Source organism: Chenopodium album, chromosome 10 (assembly GCF_948465745.1).
Source record: "Chenopodium album chromosome 10, dcCheAlbu1.1, whole genome shotgun sequence".
NCBI classification, from domain to species: Eukaryota; Viridiplantae; Streptophyta; class Magnoliopsida; order Caryophyllales; family Amaranthaceae; genus Chenopodium; species Chenopodium album.
In genome coordinates this window covers 28,419,405-28,431,255 of record NC_137843.1, presented here as the reverse complement: position 1 = coordinate 28,431,255, position 11,851 = coordinate 28,419,405, and the positions used below count along the sequence as shown (strand labels likewise).

At 40.9% G+C, this 11,851-nt stretch overlaps 1 long non-coding RNA gene across 7 annotated transcripts; it reads left to right on the top strand.

The window, feature by feature from the left end:
* The first annotated feature begins 720 nt into the window (after window positions 1-720).
* LOC145562387 (uncharacterized) lies at window positions 721-11,618 on the top strand. Of its 7 annotated transcripts, XR_014094364.1 has the most exons (5): window positions 721-1,552; window positions 1,697-1,789; window positions 1,911-2,033; window positions 4,524-4,644; window positions 4,748-11,618. It is a non-coding gene; the product is annotated as an uncharacterized LOC145562387 (long non-coding RNA). The 7 variants fall into 7 exon arrangements; XR_014094363.1 differs by having other exon boundaries at window positions 1,697-2,033; XR_014094360.1 differs by having other exon boundaries at window positions 721-1,789.
* Window positions 11,619-11,851: the final 233 nt, after the last annotated feature.

Genomic DNA, 11,851 nt, shown 5'->3' with positions numbered 1-11,851 from the left:
ACATTCCCCAGGCCATTAATCAACAAATCAAGGCAGCAATAGCAAGCAACATATGTCCATTGATGAGTCTATTTTATATACATTTTATTCCTCGTCCCACGGTCATATTTGTGCTTATTTGAGCTCTATGGAGATATTTTTATTATTAATATACGTTTTGTAGTGTTTTTGTAGTGTTGGTATTATTTTGTAGGAATTTGCAGAATTATAACGATTCCCGAGCTTATTGAGCCACTACAAAAATATTGGAATTTAATCGTATTTTATGACCGTATATTTAAAGCCTAAGACCGAGTTACATGAATTTAGTACAGTGATTAAGGGCTCTGTTCCTTTTGGATTACAATTTTATTAATAGTCCAATACTTGGATATCAAGGAGAGGTTATTGGGCCAATTCATATAAAAGCACAAGTTACAAATCTAAGATCCACTAGTAGAAAAAATGCTATTTGTAACTGGCATAAATTATATTAGTTATAACAACAATATTAGTAACTGACATAGATTGTGCTGGTTACAAATAAAATAGTATTAGTAACTAGCATAACCAAGGTCAGTTACAAATAGTAGGTCAATGATTGGGTGACCAACTATTAGTAATGGATATATAAAAAGTCAATTATAAATAATAAGTCAAACTTTATTGACTGTATTAATTGTAATGGGCTTTATTAAAGTCAGTTACTAATAATAGTACGCACTTCGCACCACTCACATTTCACTTTTTTTTAGAGAAATCAGTCGCATGCTTTGTTCCTCCCACCTTCACTTTTAATTTTTTTTCCCCCACACATAAACCCGTAACTCCCCTCTCCTCTGAAACTGCTCTAAATCTCCTCTAAAGCTTCTACAATGGTTCATCAAAAATGTCATCAAGGTATGCTCCGATCTCTACCAAATTTATGTACTTTTGATTAATTAAAGTGATTGTTTGATTATAAGAACTAAAAAGAATTCTAGGGTTTGTTTTGAACTTTCTTAATTAGTTTGTTAATTTCACACCTTCTAGTGGTTGCTTCAGGCCAATCTTTAGAGATGATCAACCAATATATGCAAAAGATGTCTAAAAAAATATTAAAGGAATGATGTTTTCATGTGAATCATGTAACAATATGTGATTAAATTACATTATTAGTATATCTAAATTTTCTTCGCTGCTTTGGCGTGGGGCTAATTGCGCTGTATTAAAGTCAATGCTCAATATTCAGGTTAATGTGATTCTTTGTTAATATTATCTGTAGTCGTTTTGCTTTTTGAGAAAAGACATGAAACATACTAGGCAAATACCGAGTAAGTTCAAAATTGGTGGCTTTAAAATCACCCAGGAAATTTCAGATCTCTTTAATTTCTTTTAGACTTTAGAGCTAAATTTCTTTAAGTTAAACTAGCAGCCCTGCAAAAGGATCCTACAAGTTTGTAACAGTGAGTTGAGGTGAGCAAAAGTTGGAAATCTGCTATATATCTCCTCTATGGCTGGTTCTGAAAGACCTGTCATGGCTGTCAATCCAAGCAGTATTAATAGACTGCAAGACTGAAAACCAGAACTGCAGGTAATCTTTAGATAGGCTCCTTGTATTTAAAAACAGTAAAATTCACATCAACTGCTTAATATTGTATCCTCCTGTATATATTTTGATTTACTTCTGCTTGTTTAATTTCTTTTTCTCTCCCCCCCTCCCCTCCTCTTATGCCAGTCAAACATAGAAGCAACCAGTAGACGAGTCCCAAACAATGACACTCCTGCATCTGGTCACCTGTCATCTGATCACCCTAACCAAGGGAAAGCGGTAATTCTACCTAGGTTATGCATATACATTTCTTACAAATTTCTCTTGAATGTAATTGCGTCTTAAAAACCAAAAAATCTTACTTCATTTCTACTTCTTTATTTTTTGGCTCCCTTCCCAGATCTTGTTTTCTTGGTTTAGAAAAGGAAAAAGAACACAATCCAAAATAGCAAAAGCAAGAAAGAAATAAATGTAGTTTCTTGAAGGAGTTGAAGCGATAACAGATTGAAAATCAGATTTGCAGGTAGCCTTTAGTTATGCTTCCCAGATTACAAAAACCCCAAGGCTATTATATCAAGGATTTCTATTTATCATTTATACAAAGAATTTGATATTCTTCCCTAACTTTTCAAATGGGCTTGTTTAAGAAATTTTTGTTGAAGTCGGGGAACTTTTACTCGGGAATATTTTACTTGTATTAACTACAAGTATGCACTATAATGTTTTTGCACTCATTATGAACATGATTAATCTGAAATCTGTCAAGTTGCTAATCTTTGGGGCTAGATGAACACCTACTGATAAATCTTATTAGTTTATCTTCTTTCAGCTCATGGAATTTCTTTAGTAGTTTTCCTCTGGCAATCTAATGTATAGTATTAGTATTAGTGTTGTGTACATGGCATACTTGGTTAGAGAACAAGAAAATTTAGTGAAGGATGTTATGAAATTACTGCGACTTTTGTGGCTTTTGCACTCCAATGTACTGAATTTTGCTACGTAGGATACTAAGAAAATTTACGCGATTTTCTTTGACAATATGCAAGAAGAGAATACAAAGCGTGAGCATACTGTCAAAACAGAACCTCCTGATGCATCTCAATTGAACAATAATGTTCAGAAAAATAAACATGTTGAGCTCCAATTTACCTCACCTCAAGTACCCGTGTCATAAACCTCAAATACTTTCTGTATGTTTCTACATAATGGGGTTGGCCATTGGGCAAAGTCACTAATCCATGTTTATACAACCAGATACCTCTCTCATAAGGCTTCAAAGATGATAGTTTTGCACTTGTTGGCTAGCTTGTGTGCTCATCATTTGGAAAAATATGAAATATTAGAATCTCTTACTTGACACACACATATGTTTAGGAATCTCTTACTAGAATTCATTATCTAGTAATATTGAAGTGGATTTTGATATGTTTGAGTTTTCTTTTCGATTTTCCTTTTTATGTTTCAAACTTTATGGAACATTGTTTTCCTATTCATTATGATTTCTGGCTATAATTTTCATATTTAATCTGAAGCTTTAGTGCATGTGACTAGAAATGTTAGTTTTTGAAGCAGTTTAAGCTAAAATTTGAGTTTATTGAGAAATTAGGTAGAATCTCGCTGGAACAGTTTAGAGGTCTGACTTCTCTGGGCTCGTTCTCCTTCATTACATATGATTTTTAGGTGATTTTTTTTTTTGAATTTGGGTGATTTTTTGTCTACTATTTTCCTGTAAAATTTCAGAATTTTTTGAGTTTGTTTGCTATTAATCTGGGTTGTATTCTGAAAACTGGTCAGTTTTGGTTCAATTTGGTATATGCTTCTGTTTTAGTGCGTTTTTCTTAGAGCTGTGTTGAGATTTTTTCTGTGATATTCCTATTTGGTTTAGGGTGTTTTAAGAGTGTTTAAATCACATAAATTTCATCCTTGCTACTGCTATACTTTGTGTGGTTTTTTGCTCTGAATTGTGCACATATTTTTGTAGGAGTTTATAGGTACTACGCAGCGGAAAATCATGAATCATATTCATAAAAGTACCTAATCCCAAGAACACATGCATAACACACAAGACACATAATCATACCTTTGAAGCGTGAATTCCACATAGCAAATTGATTGACAAATCAGAGAGAGAATAGAGCCCCAAGCGTTGCTCCTCTACTTAGTCCACAAGCTTCGAATGAGCCGTCCACCAATACTAGATTGGTCGAGTGATTGAGGAAAACTGCGATCACCACCTTTAATGGACTAACCGACCACCACGATTTACCACCACCACGAACCACCACACTGGCGCCAAGGGAGGAGGAGAGAGCCATGAGATAGAGAGGAGTATGAGAGGGGTTGGTCTCGTGTTTGCTAATTAGGGTTTGATCACACTGATTAGATAATTGCATTCTCTTCTGCAAACCCTAGGCACCGAATCTAATTATAATCATATTATAATTAGACTAGGGTTAGGAAGCCCAAAACCCTTCAATCCACTTCATGTGGCCGGCCATACTAGAGGATGAGGCCCATCATGGGCCTTGTCCTCTCGTGCCCGATCTAGACCCTTTGTGTGACCTTATAGGATCCGTCCAATTGGGTTTTGGGATATTTTACTAGCCCAAAGATCGTTAGTACCTCTAGCTATGATAAAACGACGACCCAAATGTCCGAACTTAATTATCTCCATAATTTGATCCATTTATATATCTAGTAACTGCACACGACGAAGACATAAATCCTTCAATTTTGTGTTTAAAACATGGGTGAAGAGGGTATAAACAACTTATGTAAAATTTCAAGAGAAATTTGATATGGTGGAGGAAAAGTTGATTGGTAGATCAGAAGCTAGGTTTGACGCCTTTGCTAAGTTGTTACAAGTTCGTAAGAAGAAGAAAAAAAAAATTGAAAGATAATGATGATGAGTATTCAAGTATTCTTGTTTATATCTCTTCTAGCGGCTTCTTCTCATGTCTGCATTTTAAGTTTAAAAGTTAAGGGTAATGATGTAAGAACTGTTGTATGGCAGGATAGAGTGTGCAAATGTTGCAATATTGAGCTGAACTTCAGAAAAAAGTGAAGCAGAGAGCCGATTATGCTGTGCCCAAAACCTACAACAGCAAGAATATGAAACTAAAGAAAATTCTTGGGTATGTTCTGTTTTGCCAGTTATGAAAACATATTTGTTATGTGAGATAGACCTTTCTTTTTTATATATATGATTTTGTTGTGGTGTGATTGGGAAACTATTAGAAGCTTGAAATGACTGATGATGATGTCATGACTTTGGAGGGTGATGCCCGTGATAGTAGGCGTGCCTCCACTCTTTCTAGTAAACTCTCCCAGATTATTCCTGCCAAGGGAAACAGGCTCAAGGTGCATCGTTAACTTTTTCTTTTTACAATATGTCGATTGCAATGTGTTTAAATTTGTAGTAGTGTTCCCGTACTTTGATAACTTAAATTGTTATAAATGCCAAAATGTCTCATGCATTGGAAAGAATGATTTGGCAGTTCTGGTGGCCATGGATTCTGATCCTTCCTTGCCAGATGTTTGAGAACAGTGGAGCATAGAATTTTAAATTTTTTTATGTGTCTTGATGTTAATTGAAGTTCTAAAGCAACATGCCTACTCAGAGTAGTGATGGATGGAAATTTTGATTACTTGAGAAGAAGTGATATTCTGATCCATTGCCACCTTCTAGCTATAGCCCGTAGGATGAGGGTTGTCAATCTGTTGATGGTGAAAGTTATTTTTCATTCATCTAATTAATCCGGTGCTTTTTATGATTTTTTTAGACCTTACAATGTATATAGGTCACACTTTAAAAGAATTGTTTCAAAATGAGTAAGCCGCAATTACTACACATAAGAATGGAGGTAAGTGTATAATTCTTGCTTTTTCATAGTACTATTTAATTTATTAAATTATTGCATTATGTTTATTTGAATTAGTGTGCTCAACAACGTGTGGTACCGAATGTGCTTATTATGTAATGAGATATATGTATGAGATAATTTCTTTCCATAGTAATTGCAAGGGTAGTTTGAAAGAAATTAGTGATGAATTTGCCTCTTCTTTGCAAGCTAAAATGCTTTATACGTATTTTGGTTGATGTTTTATTTTTAAAACTATAATTGTTTGGGTCAAATTTAGTCTCAATTGGGCCTAACCCATAAATGATTCAATTACAAGCCCAAGGTCAAAGGTTCAACTCTCCAATCCATGCCAAGTCGAAATCAAGTCAAGGTCCGGTCAACATGGCAAGCCCATTTGACTTTAGGCCCAATCCTCCTGTTAAGTTAAGGTATAAAAGCCATCAACTATACCTTTTTACGTTCATTCACAATCAGCCTCAAGCAATTAACTCTCTTGCATTGCTTTCTCTCTACACATTGTACTGACTTTGGCATCGGAGGGGCCTTCCTCGGCACAACCCCCGAGGCCAGTTTACGTGTGCTTGCTATGCAGGAAATCCTTGGCCAGCATCACTTGGACCGAGCCAGTCTTCAGCCACTTTAAAGGACCTTCGGCAAGGTCCCATTGTTTCAACAGAATGGCTGCATACAAGCAAAGAATCAGCAAGTTTTACAACCGAAGGGTTCATGCGAGGCCTCTCCGAGTTGGAGACTTCGTCCTTTGGAATGCTGCAGCTGTTCAGAAAAGCCGAATTCATGGGAAACTCTCAGCCACTTGGGAGGGACCTTATGAAATTTATGATGAGCTTCAGCCAGGTACATATCGACTTCGCCAGTTGGATGGAACTGAGCTGAAAAATCACTGGAATGCTGATGTACTTAAGAAGTATCATGTGTAAGCCCTTCGGGGCAAAACAATCTTTGTAAGTACATTTTCAGTTATTAATGAAAGGCCTCAGAGCCACTATTTCTACAAATACTTGCAAATTTTTCTTCTTTCAATTTTCTTTATTCTATCTATTCTTTAAGGGTTTTCTTCAGCACCGTCTGAGCCTCCGTCTTTAAGGCACAAGGTTTCGGACTGTTGATAAACTTGCCTAAAACAGTCTTTCAGCCAAAGTACACGCTTTGGTAAGACTTGTTTTCCGAGGCAATAAGTCTATGGATGAACTTGGGGTATTTCCTTGACTGAGCCCCGTACCCCAGAGGGTTATTGTCTGGGACATTGCCTTAAGTTGGCCTTATGTCTTAGATATCCATTCTTTCAGATAGACAGAAAACCAAGAATAATAGCACGAAGTATTTGAAATTCCTTAAACACTAAAAGCTTCTCCCAAATCAAAAGGGACAAGCAGTCGTCTTAGAAATCCGAAGGCAGAGCCTTCAAATTTCTGGGGGGCAATAAGCATACAAATGCAGATTATCATTAGCTGGAATCTTCCAAGCCGAAGCTTTTTACTTAGCAAATTTTCGCAAATTTTCAAAAAAAAAAAAAAAAAAAAAGAAAGAAAGGCAAATGTGCAAGTCTAAAGCAAAGCAATGGGAAGAAAAGCAACAGATTCATAACATGAGAAATAGGCTCGAGATCCGAGCTACAAGTCTAAGCGTTTCGGAGCGTAATAAAACATCAGCAGCTGCCCACAAGCGGAAAATTACAGCTGTCGAATCAAGTACAACTAAACAAAAACAAGTTAAGAGTTTATACACTGAGGCAAACTGAAGCAAAAAACATCTAAGGCAAAAAGGCTGAAATTAGATTGCGGCAATTTGGAGGTTAAGCACATGTCGATCCGCAAGATTCTGCGGACGGCTGCCCGAGTTCCTATGCTTCAGGGAGGTCTGGTTGTGCTGAGCTGGAACCCAAGGGACCACCAGTGCCAGCAGAGGACGAGGCAGCCTGAGCAGGAGCCTTATCAGATTCTCTCTTCTTTTGGGCCTCGGCTTCTTTCTCCTCGGCTTCAGCCGCCATCTTCTCCAGCTTGGCATCCCAGCGAGCTAGAAATTTGCTCTCAGCTGGATGGGCGTTATCCAAGTAATAGTTATCCCCATTCCAGGCCCATTCTTCAGCTTGGTCCCATTTTATCTCAAGATTGACGTGAATAGCAAGACGTCGAGCCACTTTGTAACCAGTGTTATAGCCCACGTCATACTCGTTCTGAGTATAAATCTTGACCTTCAGCTCTTCCTCAGCTTCAGCCAGCCGTTTCTTAGTTCCCTCAAGCTGGAGCTGAACCTTGGCAGCCTCATCCTTCAGATCTTTCAGTTGGTTCTGGACAAGGCTTGTTGCAGACTGAGCTTGAGACAATTCCATCTCTTTCCCTTTCAGTTTGCCTTCCAGATCTTGCAGCTTCTTCTCATTAGTCTCAGCAGCGAGCTCAGCCTCAGAGAGCTGGTTGTCTTTGTCTGCAACGGCCTGGTTCAGTCGGGATGTATTATCCTCCAGTGCCTTAATTCTCTGGTTAAGCTTCGCTTCTCGGCTGGCCATTTGAGAATCGACTTCAGCTTTAACTTTTCGCTCAATCCGAGCTCGGAAAGTGGGGATGTCAACTGCCCCGTACTCATTCAGCAGTTTCTATCCTTCAAAAAAGGAAGGGAGAACGTCCTTCTCTATCTCGTCGCAGAAGACGTCGAAGGCAGTGACAATCCCATCAGCTCGAGCTTCAGCTTCAGCCTTCCTCTTCTCGGCCGCATCCAGCTTGGCCTCTAGCTCGTCGCGCATGGCCATGGAAACCAGATGGTTATGCGACAGCTGTGAAAAGAAAAGGAGTTGTTAAAAAAGAAAAAAAAATTTAAGAGTGAGAAAGGAGGCTGAAGAGGTTACCTGCATCAGGAGTCTTTGGCTGTCGATGAAAGGGTCAGGGACCCTATCTGCAACTTCTGGAGCCCCAGCAGCAGCTCCATAAGTCCAAAACTTCATCCTGTCCAACTCTGAGTTGTTGGCAGGGTCCCTAAAGTAAACAAGGGCGTGGGGGCGCCACTCATCCAGCACGCGCCAAGCCCGAGGGGGCAAAGGCACCGTCGGAGCAGTGCCAAACCCCGTCTCAGAGGAGTGGAAGGTCCCAAAGGAGTCAGCCGCTAAAGAGGAGGGCATGTAAGTCTTGCACTGTTCAGCAGTCCTCTGCGCTTCGGTAGCATCTCGAAGCTCCTTTTCAGTGAAAATATGTGGTGCCTCGGGTAGGACCTCCACGTCAGGATCGTCTTCCTTCATCTCCTCAGCTGTAGACCCTAGCTTCTCATCCTCAAGTTGAATTTCTGCTGAGAAGGAGGTCGCCATGTGCTGAGGGAAAGGCGCAGTATCTGGAACCACCTGAGCTTCAGCAGTTTGCTCAGGGGTTTGCTAGGTAACCTCTTCCTCCCCCACGAACTTCGGGCTGGAGAGGAGTCTTTTCAAGATCGCCACCTTCGGCGATCAGAGTCTTCGGAGGAGCATCGGCCATTTGAAGGTCATTGATTGTGTCATCATCAATCCAAGGCCTCTTCGGAATTGGTGCTTCCTGGAATCTTCCAAGATTGATGACAGTTCTTTTTCGGTTCAGCATCAGTCCCTCTTCGTCTGAAGGGACCTCCTCTTCAAGACGAACCTCCTCCTGTTCGGGTTGATCCTCCCCTTCAGGGTAATTTCTCTCCTCTTCTTCCTCGTCCTGCTTCAGAAGAGGACAGGGGGGCAAGACGTGAGAACCAAAAAAAAAAGAAAGAAAAAGAAAATGCTAGGTCAGAAAGCCTACCGTGGTCCCAGCAACCTTGCGTCTTCAGAGTCCTCCCTCGGCTCCTCTGCAACAGCGGAAGTCCCCTCTCCGCCGTCAAAGGCTCTGCTACCCAAGACACCTCAGCGACGGTAGCAGTAGCTTCAGCTTCTTCAGGGGTTAAGAGGAAGAGTGGGTCCTCTTTTTGCCACCAAGGCTTCTGCTTCAGATACTCGAAGGCCTAGGTAATAACAAAATTTTTCGAGTGAATGTGCAGAGGTTGATCCTTGGAATCGGTGATGGGGGGCTTGTTGTTGGTCACAATCCTCCCAACATTTATCCCGAGCCGCTGGTAGTCTACGCTGATGTTGCCCTCGTGAAAAACTGAGAAAAAGAAAAATAAAGTATAAGGGCAAAGCAAAAAACACGCTGAAGCGCTAAAATGAATTAAAAAAGGGGCAGCTAAGTGGGTCATTAGCCCTAGCCGAAGGTACTTACTGTCTTTATATTTTCGGCTGAGGTCGACAATAGCGAGCATGCGCTCCTGAAAGACGTAGTGAGAGTCTGGCAGCCAGGTCTCTGGCACGAACTTCAGTTGGCCAGTCCCCCCGAGATTCTCTATTTTCCCGAAATAATTCAGCTGCCTGTCATCCTCACCACTACCTGCTTCAGGCCTTAGGTTTCGCATCTTAAGGTCAGGCCGCGACAAGTAACAGGGCACGCTGAAGATCCACTGGCCTTGCCAGTCCTTATCCGAACTATCGTTTGGCCACATGGTTAGATACCCAGGTAGGCTCTCAATTCTCCACCAGCCAGGACCGTGTTCACCATACCTGCTCTTGGTGTTCGACACCAGCCGATGCAGCTTCTTAAAACAGTGGATGCTCGGCTGCAGACGATAGAACAGGCACACCCAGAGATAGGTCATGATCCTTCGGATGCTGACGGGCGTCAACTGGCATAGGGAGATGTTATAATTGCTCAGCACCTCCACAACAAAGGGGTGTAGTGGGAACCGAAGCCCATACTGCAACGAGGGTAGACGATGGATCCTGTCAGTTTGGGCAGGCATTCGGCATCAGTACCCATCATCCTCCAGGATGCCATAGAAGATCTCGAGTTGTTCGGCAAAGCAATAAGCTTCACCGTTCTTCGTCCACCAAGGGTACGGGAGGTATTCCATCAGACCCCAATTATCCTCGTAACTCCCCCATTTGGTAGCCCTAGGGGGTAAATCCCAGACTGCGGCGGCCACCTCCTCCTGTTGGCCGGAGGTGCTCGCCTCTTCTGCCCCTAAAGGCGCCGCTGCCCTAGAGGTATCAGCCTCCCCAGTCTCTCGGGGAGGCACCATGTTGAGCGGGACGGCGGCGGTCCCCCCTTCTCCGCCAGAACGGGAGCCTTTCCCGGTCTGCCTAATTCTATCTCTTGGGTGTCGTTTTCGACCTCGAGCCATGGCAGAAATTCGAGAGGAAAAGTCGAAATAAGAGAGCACTCTGAAATTCGAGAAAAATCAAAGAAAATTCGAGGACAATTACCTTTATCCGAAGCGTAATTTGCCGATCAACAAGTTTGGAGCAACAAATTTCAGTTTCGGAGCCTTAATTTCGGGGATTCGGTGAAGTTTCAAGTCGGAATCAAGGGGTTTTTGCGCGAGTTTGGAGTGTGATTTTGGTGAAGAAATGAGGAGAGAGAGTGCGAAATGCGGTGTATATTGCCAGAAAAGGGAATTCTGGGAGTCCGCGCCTTTAATTTCTCATTAATCCTCTATTAAGTAACCGTTAAACACACTCCCTCCAAATTAACTGCCCAACATCTGTTCAACTTCCCCCATTATCTTCCAAACCGCCGTTATGTCATTTAATTACAGTTTAAATTTAAATTTTTTGGATTAATTAAATCATTTACTTCCCTCCTTTTTGTCAATCAAAACCTGACATGTCATCCTTCCAAATCGGGTGTGGGGGGCAAGTTGTTTGGGTCAAATTTAGTCTCAATTGGGCCTAACCCATAAATGATTCAATTACAAGCTCAAGGTCAAAGGTTCAACTCTCCAATCCATGCCAAGTTAGAATCAAGTCAAGGTCCGGTCAACATGGAAAGCCCATTTGACTTTAGGCCCAATCCTCCTGTTAAGTAAAGGTATAAAAGCCATCAACTATACCTTCTTACGTTCATTCACAATCAGCCTCAAGCAATTAACTCTCTTGCATTGCTTTCTCTCTACACATTGTACTGACTTTGGCATCGGAGGGGCCTTCCTCGGCACAACCCCCGAGGCCAGTTTACGTGTGCTTGCTGTGCAGGAAATCCTTGGCCCAGCACTTGGACCGAGCCAGTCTTCAGCCACTTTAAAGGATCTTCGGCAAGGTCCCATTGTTTCACCCGAAACAATAATAAATGTGTTTTTTTTATATTTGCAGGAGTATTTGGCAAGATTTGCAGCCAAATGATGTAAAATTGGATTATTCAAGTTTTAATTGTTTTGTGGAAAGTACAGTTTATTTTATTGTATTGTTGAGGATAAATTCAAGTTGTGTCGAATTATTTAGAGTGTTTGATTGTATTGTATGTTGTAAGTGACCTCAAATTATGAGGAATTATTTGGTGTATGTGTTTTGTTGGTTGAATTGTGACATATTTTAACCTCTTTGACGATGGGTCGTTCGGTAGGATATACTACCAAGCTTGTATTCGAATCAAATATATATATATATATACACACACACACACACACACATTATTGGTAACTAGCGTAA